Genomic DNA, 19,054 nt, shown 5'->3' on the forward strand with positions numbered 1-19,054 from the left:
TGATAATCGTTGAAATTCTAGGATTATATTTTATCATATCACAATTAACATATCAATGTTTAACTTAGAATACCGTTAATTTTTTAAACAGAAAAAGACGAGTTTAGAATATAATGAATAGTTGGATGATCATTTTGTAACTTTTAATAGTCAAGGGACTCACCAAAACAACACTTTATAGTAGGAGGATCATTTTATAATCATTTTTAAACTTGATGCTCCATTAATCGAATCTGATTAGTTGTTGCAGTACCATCTTGATTCCAAACTGTTTTTGCTCTCAGCTTTAAATTGTCATGATATATATATATATATATATATATATATATATAGAGAGAGAGAGAGAGAGAGAGAGAGAGAGAGAGAGAGAGAGAGAGAGAGAGAGAGAGAGAGAGAGAGAGAGAGAGAGAGAGAGAGAGAGAGTTTGCATCATATGAAAAATGTGCTGTTTCAGGTTTTCAGCTAAGTTGAATCACAAAGACTGCTTTCATGTAACTTCTTTTGAGATTGCAAAATGTTTTTTTTTAGATTACACCGTCATCGTTAAAGCACGAATATCCATGCACCATTGAAGGGTTTGAATGATTATAGGATGTGATATTATTTAATCTATTCAAGATTCGACCTTTTATAGTGCAATTTCGTTAATTTATGATGAAAAGAAGAACCAAAAAGGGTAAAAACAAGTTCAAGGAGTTATCTTCACCACGTTAAAGACAAGGTCAACACTTGATTACATGCGTTACAAAGAGATCAAAACCCAACATAACGCCGCTTCAAAAAAAAAACATAAACACTTGCACTTTTGAAAGCCAAATGCTGGATGTTCTTCCAAGAAAACGGTAGCCTCCACTTGGATTAACATTGGTTGACCACCCTCGCGATTACCTCAATGGCCCAACCCGAATCACATTGCATATATTATCTCACCACTACTATCGATGTCTAGTTCGGAATCGTCGTCGAGGTCCCGGCTACCAGCCAAATAACGGTCGAGATAATTCGTATTTGTAGCAGGGATAGTGGCTTCGGAAATGATCTGCAGGATCTCATCCACACTTTGCATAGGTTGATCAGGTTCTTCGAACTGGTCGTTCATCGAGCTCTCATCCAAGAGATCTGCTGGTAAGTTCTTTAGAAACCACTCATGGTTCTTAATTTCTGGGATGGATATCCTCTGTTGACAACAAAATCAAATCTAAATTATGTACCTCAAATTTATGAATCAAGACCATAAAAAAAGAGGTTGCAACTTTTACAAATCTATGTTGCTCGGACTCTTTAGTCTTTATCGTCAATCATGGAGATATGAATACGAACTCAAGGTTTCAACAAACAGAGAACTAACCTTTTCCGGGTCAGCCACAAAAATCCTTGAAAGCAGATGACGGCACTCGGGGGATATATTGCCGATGCTTCCTTTCGTTCTTCTTGAATCGAAAGTGCCGATGCTTCATTTCGTTTACTTGAATCGAAAGTGCCGATGCTTCCTTTCATTATTCTTATTCACCTTCATTTCTTTCTTCTTCATCCTCTTTTACGAGGTTCCTTGACATATATTTTTTCCTTGGACACTTGGCTGTGAAGCTTTCAAGTTCCATGACACCTTGGAAATCCACATCTGCTGGAAGGTCCTGAGTGATGCCACATGCCACGATTCTCATTTCTTTTAACTTCAGCAGAAATGTTACGCTGAGTTGGATCATGGAAATGCATAACTCCAATATTCCAAGGAGCTAATGTTGTTGTTGACATATGTAGAGCAGGATTTTCAGGGGGCGGTCGAAGCCTTTTGTTCTTAGCTGCATTCGGTTGAATCAGAGCCGGTGGAGCAACAAAGGGTTCTATCTCCCATGATGAAACCCTATCAGGCCTCTGAATAGAGGCAGGCTCATCCCATTGTACCTTTAATGAACGTCATTTTGAATCTTTCCAGTGAGAAGAAAAGCCTTCAACCCCAACAATTGTTCCAGAAAACCTTCTCTCAGAAGAATCTTCCCTTCACATCTCATCTTAAATCTCATGCCAACTGCAAACTTACTATTAAGGGCATCTAAATATTTGTTCAACCCAATGATGAACTGACTTGTCCTTGGCTTATAGTAGACAACAAAGAGAGACTGAGTTGAAACAGCATGAGATGCATTTGCAAGCACTCCTAAGTGCATATTCTGACTTGATATCACTGACGACGACATGCTGCTCTATTGGCGAACTACACGCCTAACTCCGACACGAAGCTCCCCATTCTCTCCTCTCAAGAACATAAAGGAATCACCAGCGACTAATCGCTTTGAAGTTACAAATGTACTCTATCTTGTTGTCAGCAAATGCCTCCTTGGTTGGCCTCTGAATATATGCTTAAAGCGCCACTCATAACCATGAAGATCCTTTGCAACCAATTCCTGGGTTGGCATTGCCTGTTCATGTCCAGTGGAGGAAGGCATTCAGTGGCATGTTTTCGAAGAACAGAAAACCCTCCATGGGTGCTTGTATCTGAGGCTGTTAAAACTTTGCAGAATGAGTGGATGGTAGGTCTTTGAGGCTCAAGAGTGCATTCATCAGGAGTTGTTGGCTCAGGTTGATTCGGTTCCGACATATAACTTCCATAACTCGATATACAGATCATCCCTTCCGTTTCCTTCAGAGGATACATTATTTGTCTGCGAAAATGCTCCGACTCTATTCGCCATTGAACTCTATATAACTCACCGAGTTAAGAAGCAGTAATAGTAGCAGAGCAGCAACCATTCTGTTGACTATATTCCAAAACATTTGAAGAAGCAATATGAATTGAACTGGTTTGAGTGGCTCGGTCAGGCAATTCAACAAACAGATGATAAGCTCAAGCGAAAAAAAATTATTCACACAGCAAGCATAAACCAATCTGAGCAACACAGCATTAACGACGATGACAGAACATCAACACCAACGATTTAGAGTAGTGAGATTCAAACTAACAAACCATTGACGTTGATAAAGAAAGAGGAAATCAACAATTGAGAAGAAGAACATCGAAGATCCATATTCAGATCAACAACTACATCCGTTAATCAAATAGAAACACCATACCATAACTACTGGGAAACCACCGTCTACTCCAACAAGCACGATGAACTAACAATAACGCCCTGAGCTACGCAGCAAGAAAACAGGAGGCTCCAGGAACTTATGACTCTGATACCAAGTTAGGAAGTGACTACAAATGTCAATATACACAGGAAAGAATGAATTATTATTCATCTCAGCTGATACATTACATTTATAAGAAAATGTTAAGTTCATCAGCTCCCATTAACCGTCTAACAAACTAACAATCCTAGCTAACCAAACTAAGAGAATAACCGCCTCCTCATGCACGTGTATTACAACAGTCTAACAATGGACATAGTCCGGAATCGAGTATTGGACGTTTATAATTCGCTGCGAGAAAGAACCAATTCCATTAGTCTAGATTTTAACAAGTTCACATAAACCAAGGAATGAGATTACATGTATTGTTTTGTGGAAGTTCTTAGGATCATCGGGGTCCTCGAACGGATATGCTCCGACCAACATAACATATTTGGTTACCCCACAAGACCAGACATCCGCATTCTGTCATGTAGTCCGGCAACAAAATTTTAGCATGTGAATTACTTGCTAAGATAAAAACAGGATGAGTGTTGAATAAGGTATATTTGGACCAGAATATCCATATGAGGCAAATATGGAGAAAATATTACCATTCCATCATATTCTTTCTTGAACAACACTTCAGAAGCTATATAAGCTGGAGTTCCCACCGTTGATTTCGGCTGCAAATGAAGCACCGATGACTTGAAAAAGTATACAATGTCAACATATACGTATAAGGAAAATCAAAGACTATAAAATGAGAAACGCAGAGGGGGAAAGGGAGCAGATATGGTCATATGGGTGAAAATGAAGAGCACTTATACCTTGGAATACCCGAAGTCACAAATCTTCAAACGAGGAGTTGGATTACCATCCAGCAATGTGTTCTCCAATTTCAAGTCCCGGTGGCATATTTGCTTTAGAGTGGAATTCGGGAAAAAGGGATCCACCAGAGTCAACTCGTATTCTATTTCGGATTAGTAAAGCAATTAATGCAACTGTAGTTTCTTACCATTGAATGACAGTAACTCACTCCTGATATAAGCTGTTGAAAGAAAAATAGTGTCTGCAAAATATACCGATGTAAGTTCTACAACATAGACTAATATGCAATCCATCCAACACTATTCGAAAAACATCACATAAATGAACCTCATCCTCGCTGAATCGGCCGGAATTACATATCCTTTCGAATAGCTCTCCTCCGGCAGCATATTCCATCGCTATAGCCAGATGTGTTGGTGTTAATACGATCTATGTCACACCATAGATTCACAAAATAAAAAGAAACATTCTCAAGGATGAGAAAACGATGAATAAACCTTAATGATGAACAACGGACCAACCTCTTTGAATCGGACGATATTTGGATGCCTTAGCGACCTGTGGTTGATGATTTCCCTTGCACATTTTCATCTATCTGTTGCATACAAGTTCAACAATACATCAAGACTAAAAAGAAACACCAAAAACTGAGAAATTCTCCATAAGACGCATTTTACAATTAGTTGTTTGGGAACAAGACAAAAAGGCTCCCGTGTTAAGGGGTCGTCGGACTCTTGGGGACGACACTTCTCCTCCGAAAGAGCCAGCAATCCCTCAAACACTTGTCAATCTGATCGGCACAAATCAAAGAAGATGATCGTCAAAACTAGCAACAAGACAATCAAAGTCCATTTTCAAGCTCAACAACATCAAAAACTAGAGAAAAATAATGGAAAATAACACAAACCTTGTCACCTCTCTCAATATACTTAACAGCAACAAGCTCATCAGTTTGCTTATCTCTCATCAACCTAGCCACCCCAAAATTCCCAGAACCAATATCTTTAACCAGTTCATAACGATCACTATCATGCATAATAGGCAACTCCATCCCAGGTCCCACTGACATCGCCGATCGAGCCACTGAATTCTGCACTCTCTCGAAAGCTTAGAAAAAAAAAACACACCTTCTGAAAACACAAAACCAGTCGCATTACCATCTCATATAGCAGTTTCAGAGACAACCCAGATTGAGATCAAGCTGGTGGTAGCACAATGACCGTCCGATCACTATAGGTATCCTTTTGGTTGGTGAAGAAATGGGTTTTGGCCCGTGAAACGTTTGCCCTCCCTTGAAAATTTTTCCTCCTTGTTTCCTTTATTTGTAAGGATTTTTCTTGGGGACAACATATTTTGAGAAAGAAGCTCGTAAAGTGTTTGGCTTTTTTAGCTTGATGATATGAACATGTATATATATAAAGTGTACAGAATCAATGAACCACGAGGAGAAAGAGGGGAGTAAGGGTAAAGAAACTGTGGGCGAGCTTGTTTCAGCAATATTGTCTTCTTCTTCGCCGTCCATTGCTCCAACTCAACATGCATTACAATCGATTCCGTCTTTTTAGAAAGCCTTAGTTTTTTCTGCTATACTGATTAATTAGATTTTGATGGAATTTGTTTCTCTGTGTTAGTGTTTGGTGTGACCGTACCAAAGTTTTAATCCACGAATAGCTGATTTCGTTATGTTGGTTTCACTTAACATAATTTTTCCAATTCAATTTGTTAAATTATTACAAAATTTAATTATTATAGACGAGAACCACTTATAATAATATAAAATTAGATAAATTTTATAACTGTATATTTATTTATAATTAATATTTTTAAATTTAAACCTTTAAGTTTTATATTCTACTTATATTGGGCATTATTATATTACAAAATCTCATTAATTTTTTCTTGAGAAATAACTCAAAATTAAATTAGTTAGAAAAATATCCCAAACTGATGTAGGTTTACCTTGCGTCAATAAAACACATTTAATAAATCTCCTATTTTATAAAGTGCGAGGCCTCTCAATTTTTTTAAATTTTAATTAATAAATGCATGAAACTTAGAGTTGAGCAATGCAGGCAACAAAGCTTTACCTTCGCTCTCTATCCTCCGTCTTTTCCGCCCCCTCATACCGCGTTCCGCTGCGACACGGTTGCTCCCTTCTTTTTCCGGCCACCGTTGCTTGGCTCGACGGGAGCGAATCGTTTGCGTTTGAAGACGGTGATGAGGCTTTGGTGGGGGACGATATGAAGCGTTTGGAGGCGCCGGTGATTGAATTTAAGGAGCTGGAAGAGTTTCCGGAGCAGTGGCGAAGGTCGAAGCTGGCTTGGCTTTGTAAAGAGTTGCCTGCTCAGAAGGCGGGGACTTTGGTTAGGATATTGAATGGGCGAAAGAAGTGGCTGAAACAAGAGGAGGCTACTTAATTGGCTGTTCATTGTATGAGAATACGAGAAAATGAAACAGGGTTTAAGGTATTAGTTTTCCTTATTCATTTTCATCAATACTTTTCTTTTCCCGAATTTGATGTTAAAAAGCTTAACCTTTGATGCTAAAATTTAGATTGAGATTGTGGAAAAAGTTAGCCTAAGACCTTGTCTACGGTAGACAAATCCCATTTCAGGGGTTATGCTCTCCCAACACTGATTTTTCACGAGGCTTTAGTGGGGTTGCTTTTAGGAGGTTTACGTATAGAGTCGGATGAAGAGAGAAAGAATCATGCGATACGGTTTGAGTTTAATCAAGATTCGGACTCGCATTCGATTTTGAAAAGACATGTTCATGATCAATATCACGAGTGTTTACATCCTTAAGATAAGCTAATAGCTGGAGATGATACCCCGCACAGGTTCAGTACCATCTCACACTCATATTTCGATTCCTTTGCGGACCAGTTTTTTCCAAAGGGTCAACCAGTGATGCCCAAGTTAATTCACCGGTGGTTGTCTCCGATTGTTCTTGCTTACTGGTATATGTACGGAGGGTATCGAACATCATCCGGCAATATTCTTTTGAAGCTGAAAGGGAGCAGTGAGGGTGTAGAGAAAGTGGTGAAAACAATTAAAGCAAAATTCGTGAATTGTAGAGTGAAAAGAAGAGGGAGAGTGTTTTGGCTCGGATTTCTGGGAAACGATTCGATTTGGTTTTGGACACTGGTGGAACCTCACATATTAGATGGTTTGAAAGATTTTCTCAAGGCAGGCAGTGACTCCGGTAACGATTCTGCAGGCGAATCCCGAGACATCAGCTTTGACACTGCATCCCATTCCGAACAGAATGCTTTTTCTGATTACAGAGAAGATGATAATCGGGTAGATTTACACATAAATAGTAGATCTTTTGATTCAAGCTTTAACATATTATCGTACTATAAAAAAAGATGGTAACTCTATAATCATACTCAAATAATCAGTTAATAAGATTTCTTAGAAATTATATTAATATTATTAGAATTAAATTTCAGTAAAATTTAACATCTCTAATTATTGATTCAGGTCGAATTCAGCAAGATTCCTACAAAGGTCTACTCAGGGCCTTAGGGAGTGGATTAACGTAGAAAAAGCGAAAGTTAAGGTTGTGGTAAAATGGTGGCAAACTACAAAACCTTAAAATATGTTTAATTATAAATTACATCTCTACACTTTATGAAAATTAAAAAAGTAGACTTTTTATTTTAGTTTTTCAGAATTTGGTCTTTTAAATTTAGTGATCTTTAATTCATGTTTATATATTGATTAACGCTGGATTAATTTATTAGTTTTTGTATGTCACATGACTAAATTTTGACAAATTTAAGCAAAATGACTTATTAATATTTGTGAAGTAGATAGACAAAATTGATTAAGAAAAGCAAGTCAAAGAGAATAACGCAACGGTCGTGTCAGAAAGTTGCATTTGCGCGCCAAACACTCTCAGAACTCAACAGCCACTAAACTTCAGGAGAGACATCAAAATCAATGGTTTTCAAACACATTAATCAAACAAAGAAACACCGAATTTCGTAAGAGGAAAAAAAACCATGGAAGAAACACAACCAGATCAAAAAACTAGAGAAAAGCTTGCCATTGATATTGCAAATTCCAGTTGGTGTATCAGGCGCTTATTGAAACTCAGGGCAAATGTCATCCATATTTTATCTACAGGTTTTACAAAGACAAATGACTTCTGGAAAGAAATTTGGATTAAGGGAGCTAAAGTCTCATGGGACAAACTGATATGGTTTCTACTGCACCTTCAAAAACATAACATGATTACATGGATGGTGCTTCTTGACAAATTCCCAATTAAAGATATGCATCTTAGAATGGGAATCATTACTGACAGCTCATGTATACTATGCAATGAGGCTACGGAGACTAGAGACCACCTGTTCAACGAATGCCCTCATGCAGTTTCCTTGTGGAATGATATCCTGAACCTCTCCGGCTTATCCACTCCTCCATTACGATGGGTGAGCATGATAGACTGGGCCTGTAGTAATTGGAAAGGTAAGTCCATCCTCACTACTATCTTGAAACTTGCTTGGTGCGCTTTAATCTATTCACTGTGGGAGGAAAGAAATAGAAGATTGTTCCAAGGAAATAAAAAAAGCGTGAAAGATATGTTGAACTCTATTAAGGAGATTGAACGTATCCAATTAAGAGGAAGGAACATAAATAGATTAGATAATATTAATGTTTACCTTTGTCATCGTTGGGGTGTTGACCACCCAATTATGTTGTAAGTAAGCAGTCCTTTATCCCAATGTTGGGATAATATTTTGTATCATTTACCCTATTGTTGGGATTTTTTCTGCAGAAAAACTCTGCATCTTGGGTAATAAAATTAAATTTATCTAAAAAAAAGCTTGTCATTGATAGCAGTGGGAGCAGCAATGGCGATGCGAGGTTCAAATTAGATGCGTATGCACAAGAACTTGTACCCAAATCACGTACCCAAACGCCCGTTTCGGCTTATTGTTACCCTTTCTTTCACTATCCCGGTGACTTCACTGGATCGGATTGATTCTTTGTTGGTGAATAAAAATCGGCTACTGTTGCCTATTTCATCCCAAATCCTAATTTCTCCATCTCTAAATTTTTTTTCCAAGAATGTGCTCACCGATGATCTTCGTTTAAAGATAATCAAACAGGTAATCTTATTTAATATGTCGGCTTGGCGTTGTGTTTTCATTTCATCTGCTTGAGTTTTTGTTTAGCTCACAAATTTCCTAGAATATGAAAGGATCCAAATCATTAAATGATAAAACAGGTGGAATAACAGTTGAGCGACATGAGCCTCATAGCAAATGAATCCTTACCAAAACAAATAAGCAAAGATCCCCAAGGTTATGGTAAGAACAACAGATTCTTTCATTAGGACAGTTTCTTTGATTGACAAATTTTGCCTATGCTCTTCAGTTCCCATATCTTTCGTTGCTTCAATAAAGAAAATAAGGTCTCTCATCACCACCAACTACTTGTTGGACAAAGCACTTCGATCCTCTTCAAAGCTTCTAACTGTTTTTACTCTCGTTTACTCCTTTTCCGGCGCAAAAACTGATTATATTTCTTCCTTTTCATTTGCTGAAATTAAGGTTGTGAGTGATGATGGTAAGAAAGTTAAACGTAAACACCCTTTCACTGACAAGGACAGAGAAGAAGTTTAGGAAATTTGATAGGAAATTTCCTTTTTTTTTTCTTTTTTTTTCTTCTGTTTTCTTTTATTTTCTTTGAACTCTAATGAGTATTGTGTTGAAAGTAAAAAAATAAATAACAAACATGGGCGGCTGAATTATTTGGTCCAACTATGGAGCAGCTAAAATTGGTCCAAGTTAGGTAGCAAATTATTGAAATAATAAATGGTAAAATTACTAAATTAGTATTTTAGTGTATTTACAAGATTAATCCTTAAGCTTCAACTATAAATACCCTAACTCATTTAGCTTCAAAACCATCCCAAATCATTCTAGCTTTCTCTCAATACTAGAGAAATTAGAGAGTTTTCTTGAGAGTTGTTTTCTCCTTTTTATCAAGAGAGAATTGTCATTGTTTTCTCCTTGTTTGATCGAGAGAAGTTGTAATTCCTATTTTCTCATAGTGAAATTCTTCTACCTATGCCCGTGGTTTTTACCCTATATTATTTAGGGATTTTCCACATAAAATTTGTGTCTTATTTATTTTCATTTTTATTTTCTCAAATTATCAGTTGTGATTTTGTTCTATCCGATAGCTGTATTCCGCAACAATTGGTATCAAAAGCCAGATTATAGTGTGTAATATCTACTTATTGTCTTCGTGGTTGCCACCAAAAGGTGGATCCTCCAACATAAGAAAGTAAGAAGTTATTACTCATTCTTTGAAGGTTCTAGAGAACTATTCATGATAGTGAAATTGTGGGAGCTATCTGTAATAGAAGCTATGACAACAAATTTTGATATTGAAAAATTCACTGGGATAAATTTCTCACTGTGGAAATTGAAGATGAAGGTCATTCTGAGGAAAGACGGTTGTCTAGCAGCTATCAGTGAAAGGCCGGTAGATTTCACAGATGACAACAAATAGATCGAAATGGACGGGAATGCTATGAAAAACTTTCATCTAGCATTAGTAGATGAAGTATTGTCAAGCATCGAGGAGAAGAAGACAACTAAGGAGATATGAGATCATCTCACCAAATTGTACGAGGCCACATCGTTGCACAATAAAATTTTCCTTAAGAGGAAATCGTACACTCTACGAATGTCAGAATCTACTTCAGTGATGAAGCACTTAAACACACTGAACACTTTATTTTCTCAGATTACATCCTTAAGATGTACAATAGGAGAACAAGAACCTGTTGAACTTCTACTTCAAAGTCTACTTAATTCGTATGATCAACTCATCATCAACTTGACAAACAGTAATGTCACCAGTCTAGTCTTCGATGACGTTGCAGCTGATGTTCTACCAGAACAAAATCGACGCAAGAACAAGGAAGACAGACAAGTAAATCTACAACAAGCAGAACCGTTGACAACGATGAGAGGGAGATCAATAGAACATGGTCAAAGCAATAGTCACAAACATTGTAGATCAAAGTTGAGAAGCAAGAAGAATTTAAAGTCCTACAACTGTGGAAAGAAGGGTCACTTGAAGAATGATTGTTGGGGTCTAAGTAAAAACTCTAATCCACAAGGCAATATAACAAACACTTCAGATGATGGAGATGCTCTATGTTGTGAAGCGTCAATAACCGTGGAAAGTAGAAAACGATTTGCAGATATATGACTCATTGATTCGGGAGCAACATATCACATGACCTCAAGAAGAGAATGGTTCCATCATTATGAATCTGTCTGAGGAGGAACTATGTATAGTTGCAATGATCATGCCTTAGAGATCGTTTGCATTGGAACCATCAAATTGAAGATGTATGATGGAACAATTAAAGTTGTTCGAGATGTACGGCACGTGAAAGGCCTGAAGAAAAATTTATTATCCTACGGATTACTGGATAATAATGCAAGCAAGATTGAAACACGGAAAAGAATCATGAAGGTGTTCCGTTGAGCGCTTGTGGTGATGAAAGGCGAAAATATAGTAGCAAACTTGTACATGCTGAAGGGAGAGACTTTGCTAGAAGCTGAAGGGAGATACTTTGCTAGAAGATGAAGCCTCTGTTGCTCATGTAGTTCAGATTCTGCAATGCTATGGTGTAACATCCCAAATCAGAGTCAGTGACTAAATTACAAATTTTGAAAACTATGTGCTCGATTTTGAAACAAGTTAAAAGTTTAAGGACTTAAATATGAATAATTCCTTATTGGATTAGATGATAATTATGGAAATTTTTAAGGGTATAATAGTAATTTCATAAGAAAGATTTTATTTCCTCCTTTATCTAGGATATAACACGTGGAAGTGAAGAGAGATAAGTTTCAGTTTCCAGAGTTCTCTTCTTCTCCTTTCTTTTTCACGAGTGGAAGCCAAGAGCAAAGGTAAGATTTCTTGTTGGATGATATTTAGCTTAATTTAAGATTGAGTTATGATCATTAGATGATAATTAAGCTTAAGGAAAGATTAATTTGTCTTAAAACCATAAGATGAAGGAGTTAAGAGAGATTAAAGACTAGGAGTTTTTAAATGAAATTTTGGAAAATAGTTGATAAATAGAATTTGAAATTAAATTTGACTTGTCAATAGTTGAATTAAGAGATTTGGAGTGATAGAATTGGATTTAGAACATATAGAAAATTTGGTATGATTCTTGAATTCCATTTGGAATATATGATTTTGAGGATAAAGATGTGATAAATGAGAATAAATGAGTTTAAACATAAGTATGTAAGTTAAGAATAAGAAAGGGGGTAATATATGAAGCAATTAAGCTGAAAAGAGTAATTTTCGTACATAAATTGGAATTCTGGGCTAGTGTGCATCGGTACACATTCAACATGTACCGATACATCAAGGGTAAATTTCCAGAAATTATTCAGTGTGTATTGATGTACAGGAAGTGTATCGATGCACCCCTTAAAATGAAAACATTGAATGTAATTTGTGTATCGATGCATAGTTAGTGTATCGATATACAAATTAAGGAATGTACAGATGCACTACAGAGTGTACCGATGCCTACATTAAATAAAAGATAAAATCAGTCTTTCTTTTAGTCTAAGGAGTGAACAATTAGAGTATACCAATTAGAATACTGATATGGATCCATGTATGTTTATGTAGATATTAAATGTAATCCCGTTCCAGAACAATCGAATGACTAGGATTGATTCAAAGGAAACAAGGCCAAGGTGAGTGCATATTAGATAGTATATGATATTTAATGGAAATAAGACTTGCAACAAGTCTATTTCTTATAGTAGTATGCATGAATTCATGAACATGAGCATATGTTTGTGATGATTGTATGAGTTATATGTTATTGTATGTGTGTGACAGGATTTGTATGAATATATGCTAGTGTGATAAGATATAGGAACCAGTATAAGTGGTATATATATATACTTAAGTTACATGATATTGACATAATGAATAATATGCATATGTGAGGTATAAACATAAGATATTAAGTGAATGAACATAGATGATATTCATGATGATATAAGAATAAGATATGAATCATATGATATGGGTTATATGGGAAATATATGTGAACAAGATATGATATATATGTTTATGTGAAACCATGCAAAGTGACATGCGCGATGTGATATGAATATATGGAATATGATACAAAGTTATGTGATTATATGATCACAAGAGATAAGAAACATGTGAAAATGAACTATATGATTATATGAATATGTGAAATGATATAATGCTAATGCCCATGTTATGTGTAAGGAGAGCTAGAGGTAAAGTTGGCATGCCAAGAGTCGAGGGTTACCTATGTCATTCGAGACATATGGACAGTTACCTATATTCTTCGGAACATATGGATAGTGGTCCTTCGGGACATATATAGAGGTCCTTCGGGATATATACATAGGTCATTCAGGATAAATTTAACATGCCTCTAATGGGACGACCCCATACGAGCTGTGGTGACAGCATAGTGCACAACCTCAATGTACTCACATATATATAGTTCTCACATGTGTACATGGGCTAATAAAGAGATAATTATGAAAACAATGTATGTAATATATGTATATGATGTGTGATATGAATTGCATGCCATGATATATGTGTGATATGGGTTATTGCATCTGTTACATGATATACATGAATATATGTTGATGTATATGTGAATGAGTATAAATGACTTATATGATGATATAAAAACTTGTTATAAGATATAGAATATGAACGTAAGAGATCATATGAATAAGAGATAAGAGATATGAAGTATAATAGTATAAGATTATGATAAAAACATAAATAATGATATGTATGTGTACAGGTATGTAATTGTTATATGGAAAAAGTATATGAGTTGTATGATTTGATAGTATAAATCAGTTATGCATGATTAGTGGATATGAATTACATTAGATGTATTTTTATGCCTCACTAAGTCATCGACTTAGCATGTGAATGTATCACACGTAGGTGTGGAAAGCTAGAAGATAAATAAAGAGGAGGAAGATAAATAAAGAGGAGGAATATAGGTTAGCGTCTCACTTACAAAGTTCAGATCAGAAAATCAAAGAGATGATTTAGTTGTATTTGGTTATTTTGAATATAGGTGGCATGTACTAATTGATTGAGTTGAACACGCTCTGATATGCTTTGTAAACGAATTGATTGGATTAACGTAAAATATTCATTTTAGTGAATTGTGAATTTGGATTTTTCATCCACATGTAAAGAAAAATGATTTGAAAAGCCAATGTGACACCTCGGATCCGGGTCTGATATGAGTTGGGGTTGTTACACATGGCATCATAAACTTGGGCACATGTCAAAACAAGGAATGAAAGTCCTTGTGGAGCAAAAGCTACTTCCAGGCTTAACAAATGTATCACTTACTTTGTGTGAGCATTGTATAACAAGTAAGCAGCACCGGTTGAAATTCAACATGTCAAATTCTAGAGGCAAAAGTGTTATAGAATTGGTTCATTCTGACGTATGGCAAGCACCAGTTACATCCCTAGGCGGAGCAAAATACTTTGTCTCATTTATTGACGACTACTCAAGGAGATTTTAGGTGTACCCTATTAAGAAGAAATCAGATGCGTTTTAAACTTTCAAAAACTTCAAAGCGTGAATAGAACTTGATTCTGGAAATAAGAACAAGTGTTTCTGAACAGATAACGGAGGATAATACATAAATGAATAATTTGATGTCTTTTGCATGAAGGAAGACATCAAAAGACAGTTCACAATGACAAACACTCCTCAACAAAATGGAGTTGCAGAGCGGATGAATAGAACCTTGTTAGAAAAACAAGCAATGTTGAGGGCTGCAGGCCTAGAAAAATCATTTTGGGCAGAAGCAATCAATACTACCTGTTATTTGGTGAATGAACTTCATCAACTGCAATAAAGCTGAAGACACCAATAGAGATGTGGACTGGTAAACCAGATGATTATTCAAACCTCCATGTATTTGGAAGTATTGTGTATGTGATGTACAACTCCCAAGAAATTTCAAAGTTGGATCCAAAATCCAGGAAATGCAAATTCTTGGGGTATGTTGATGATGTAAAGGGGTATCTCTTGTGGGATCTCATGCCCGCAAAGTGATCATCAGCAGGGATGTTATCATTGTAGAAGATAAACTACAAAGAAAAGAAGACGATGATAGCAATGAAAAGTCAGAGACTGCATAGATACATGTGGAAAGAAGTTTGAACAAGGATATTCCTCTGAAGCAGAACCAATACATGATGAACAAGAACCAGAGAGTTCTGAAGTTCCAACAACTCGTCAATCAGATCATGTGAGAAGACGTCCCAATTGGCACTCATATTATGTTATAGAAGGAAATGTTGCATACTGCCTCTTAACAGAGGATAGTGAGCCATCAACATACCAGGAGGTAATAAACATCTCAGATGTTTCACTATGGATGATGGCGATGCAAAAAGAAATTGAAGCCCTTCATAAAAATAATACATGGGACCTTATGTCACTACCACAAGGAAGGAAGCCAATTGGTAACAAATGGGTCTTCAAAATCAAGCGAAATGGTGACGATCAAGTTGAGAGGTATCGTGCAAGATTGGTGGTCAAAGAATATGCTCAAAAAGAATGTATTGATTTTAATGAAATCTTTTCTCTTGTGGTTCGACAAACAACAATTCGAGTAGTCTTGGCAATGTGTGCTACATTAAACTTACATCTAGCGCAGTTAGATGTTAAAACAACTTTTCTTCATGGAAATCTTGAATAAGAGATTTATATGCTCCATCCTGAAGGTTTTGAAGAAAATGAAAAGAAGAACTTGGTTTGCAGGTTAAACAAATCTCTGTACGGTCTAAAGCAGGCGCCGAGGTGTTGGTATAAGAGATTTGATTCCTTCATTATGTGCCTTGGATACAACAAACTTAATGCAGACCCATATGTTTATTTCAAGAGGTTTGATGATAACGATTTTGTTATATTATTGTTGTATGTGGATAACATGTTGGTTGCAGGACCCAACAAAGATCATATTGAAGAATTGAAGGCACAACTGGCTAGGGAATTTGAAATAAAGGACATGGGATCAACAAACAAGGTTTTGGGGATGTAAATTCACCGAGACAGAAGTAATAGGAAGATTTGGCTTTCACAAAAGAATTACTTTAAGAAAATCTTGTCATAATTCAACATGCAAGATTGTAAGCCAATTTCTACCCCTCTTCCTATTAACTTCAAATTATCCTCCAGTATGAGTCCTAGCAGTGAAGAAGAGATGATGGAGATGTCTCGAGTATCGTATGCATCGGCATTGGGAAGTTTAATGTTTGCTATGATATGCACAAGACCAGACATTGCACAAGCAGTGGGTGTGGTTAGTCGGTACATGGCGAATCCAGGCAAAGAGCATTGAAATACAGTAAAAAGGATCCTGAGATACACTAAAGGGACCTCAAATGTTGCATTATATTACAGAGGATCAAACTTACTAATCAATGGGTATGTAAATTTTGACTATGTAGGGGATTTGGATAAAAGTAAATATACTACAAGATATGTGTTTAAATTTGCTGGTGGAGTTGTAAGTTGGGTTTCAAAATTGTAGTCAGTTGTGACTACATCCACAACAGAGGCAAAATATGTAGCAGCTATACAAGCCAGTAAAGAAGCAATTTGGTTGAATATGCTATTGGAGGAGCTTGGGCGCAATCAAGAGTATGTCTCTCTGTTTTATGATAGTCAAAGCGTCTTGCATCTAGAAAGGAATCCAACATTTCATTCAAGGACAAAGAACATACGAGTTCAGTACTATTTCATTCGTGAAAAGGTGGAAGAAGAGACAGTAGATATGCAGAAAATCCATAGCAAAGACAACATATCATATTTCATGACGAAGGCAATCAATGTTGATAAATTTACTTGGTGTCGATCCTCTTGTGGCCTGTCAGAAACGTAAGCAATATGAAAGTACAAGGTAGAAAGAATGGTGTGAAGATATGATTGTTTCAATCAAATCTTCAAGTGGGAGATTGTTGAAAGTAAAAAAATAAATGACAAACATGGGCGGTTGAATACACATGGGCAACTGAATTATTTGGTCCAACTATAGGGCGACTAAATTGGTCCAAGCTAGGCAGCAAATTGTTGAAATAATAAATGGTAAAATTGTTAAATTAGTCCTTTAGGGTATTTACAAGATTAGTCCTGAAGCTTCAACTATAAATACCCTAATCCATTTAGCTTCAAAACTATCCCAAATCATTTTAGCTTTCTCTCAATATTAGAGAAATTAGAAAGTTTTCTTGAGAGTTGTTTTCTCCTTTTTATCAAGAGAGAATTGTCATTGTTTTCTCCTTGTTAGATCGAGAGAAGTTGTAATTCATATTTTCTCATAGTGAAATTCTTCTACCTTTGCTCGTTGTTTTTACCCTATATTATTTAGGGGTTTTCACGTAAAATTTGGGTCTTTTTTATTTTCTCAAATTATCAGTTGCGCTTTTGCTCTATCCGATAGCCATATTCCGTAACATGTTGAATATAAATATACTTCTTACATGAACATACTCTTTTTTTTCATATATTTGAATGATAGATATTAATACCTCCATTGTCACGTGCATGTTAGACGGGAGAAATGGAGAGTTGATGACAAAGATTTTGTTGTTTTTGGTCTAATTTGGACCTCCCGGTCCGTCTGCTCTTTAAGCTTTTAAAATTGAGTCCCACAATTTAATTTCTGAAATTTAATGAAGTAAAGACTTAATGCTATGTTTAGTAGGAATGTTATTTATTACTCATGTTTTAGTAAATGAATTAGTAATAAACTAACTTCATTTGGTAATTTTTAACCACTCACATTGTTTAATTTAGACATAAGGTGGGAATAAGTATTGCTTATTTTAAACAGAACTTGAGTTTTTATGCGTTGCAAATTACAATTTTGTTTCTTCTATTTTCTTGTAGTCTCGTACTGTTGTTGTAGAGAACTTGCCGGAAGATCACTCTCATCAGAACATTGACAGAAATTTTAACGTTGTCGGAAGTTTTTTTTTAATGTTTTATAATTTTTTTTATCATTTCTATTTCAATTCGGGCAAGGGGTTATTTCTGCAGCACTTGCTAATAGTATTGGAACACAGTGTGAAGAATATACGAATATGCCATCCCCATGAATCCAAACCTTCCCGCTCTAAAACTGAGTTTTGTAGTTCTAACGAGGTAAGAAGATTCAAATCGCAGGGCCGACGTTAGGTATTTTTTGATTCGGGGTGAAATAAAAGAAATGGATCTCTAATTATGCAAAATCTTGTAATTCTAAACTATAAGCACTATGGAAAATATTATGGGCATGGAAAATATTATGGGCGCGGGCGCCCCTCCTGCCCCCGGCCTGTCAAATTGGACATGTTTATTTTCTTAAAATTATCCTAGACAGTTTTCCTCATTTTCTTTTTCCATTCCCTTTAAGCTTCATGCACTCGTGGAGTTCGAATCGACCGAGATTGCTGAGAAAGCGGTAATGCTGCTACTGTTATTATTTATCAGATCTTTCTATTTTTTTCAAGTGTCCATATTCGTTTCCGGCACTCATATCCGACACTTATTTGGATATAAAGGCATAGATACTGAGTGCCTACTTGTAAATACCCAAGATGTCTGAATCTCTTTGCAGACGTATTTTTCTACAGACATTAAAATCCTTGTTCAATATCCACCACGACAACATTATTGAAGAACTGGTTTGTCCTTTCACCGGCACATAAGGTCCCTCCGCACTTTTAGACGTTGTATTTTTCTACAGACATTGAAATCCTTGTTCAATATCCACCACGACAACATTATTGAAGAACTGGTTTGTCATTTCACCGGCACATAAGGTCCCTCCGCCCTAAAATTGAGACCTGCACAATAGACTTCACAGAAGACAACTCAACTAATGAATCCACACTGTTAGCCGCAATCTCGTTCTTCTTGATAAACTTATATTCAGATGGATAACCAATAAGCTTGTAACATGAATCTTTCTTATGATCCTTGATATGGCAATGATCACATATTACTTGAAACTGTTTCTT

The 19,054-nt window shown here is 36.2% G+C and overlaps 3 pseudogenes; 1 reads left to right on the top strand and 2 right to left on the bottom strand.

The window, feature by feature from the left end:
- Positions 1-755: 755 nt before the first annotated feature.
- LOC120175987 lies at positions 756-5,081 on the bottom strand (annotated as a pseudogene).
- LOC120175986 lies at positions 1,461-3,337 on the bottom strand (annotated as a pseudogene).
- Positions 5,082-7,951: 2,870 nt separating the features above from the next.
- On the top strand, positions 7,952-18,742 carry LOC120176001 (annotated as a pseudogene).
- The last annotated feature ends 312 nt before the right edge of the window (positions 18,743-19,054 follow it).

This window comes from Hibiscus syriacus, unplaced genomic scaffold (assembly GCF_006381635.1).
Source record: "Hibiscus syriacus cultivar Baekdansim isolate YM2019G1 unplaced genomic scaffold, ASM638163v2 tig00112225_pilon, whole genome shotgun sequence".
NCBI classification, from domain to species: Eukaryota; Viridiplantae; Streptophyta; class Magnoliopsida; order Malvales; family Malvaceae; genus Hibiscus; species Hibiscus syriacus.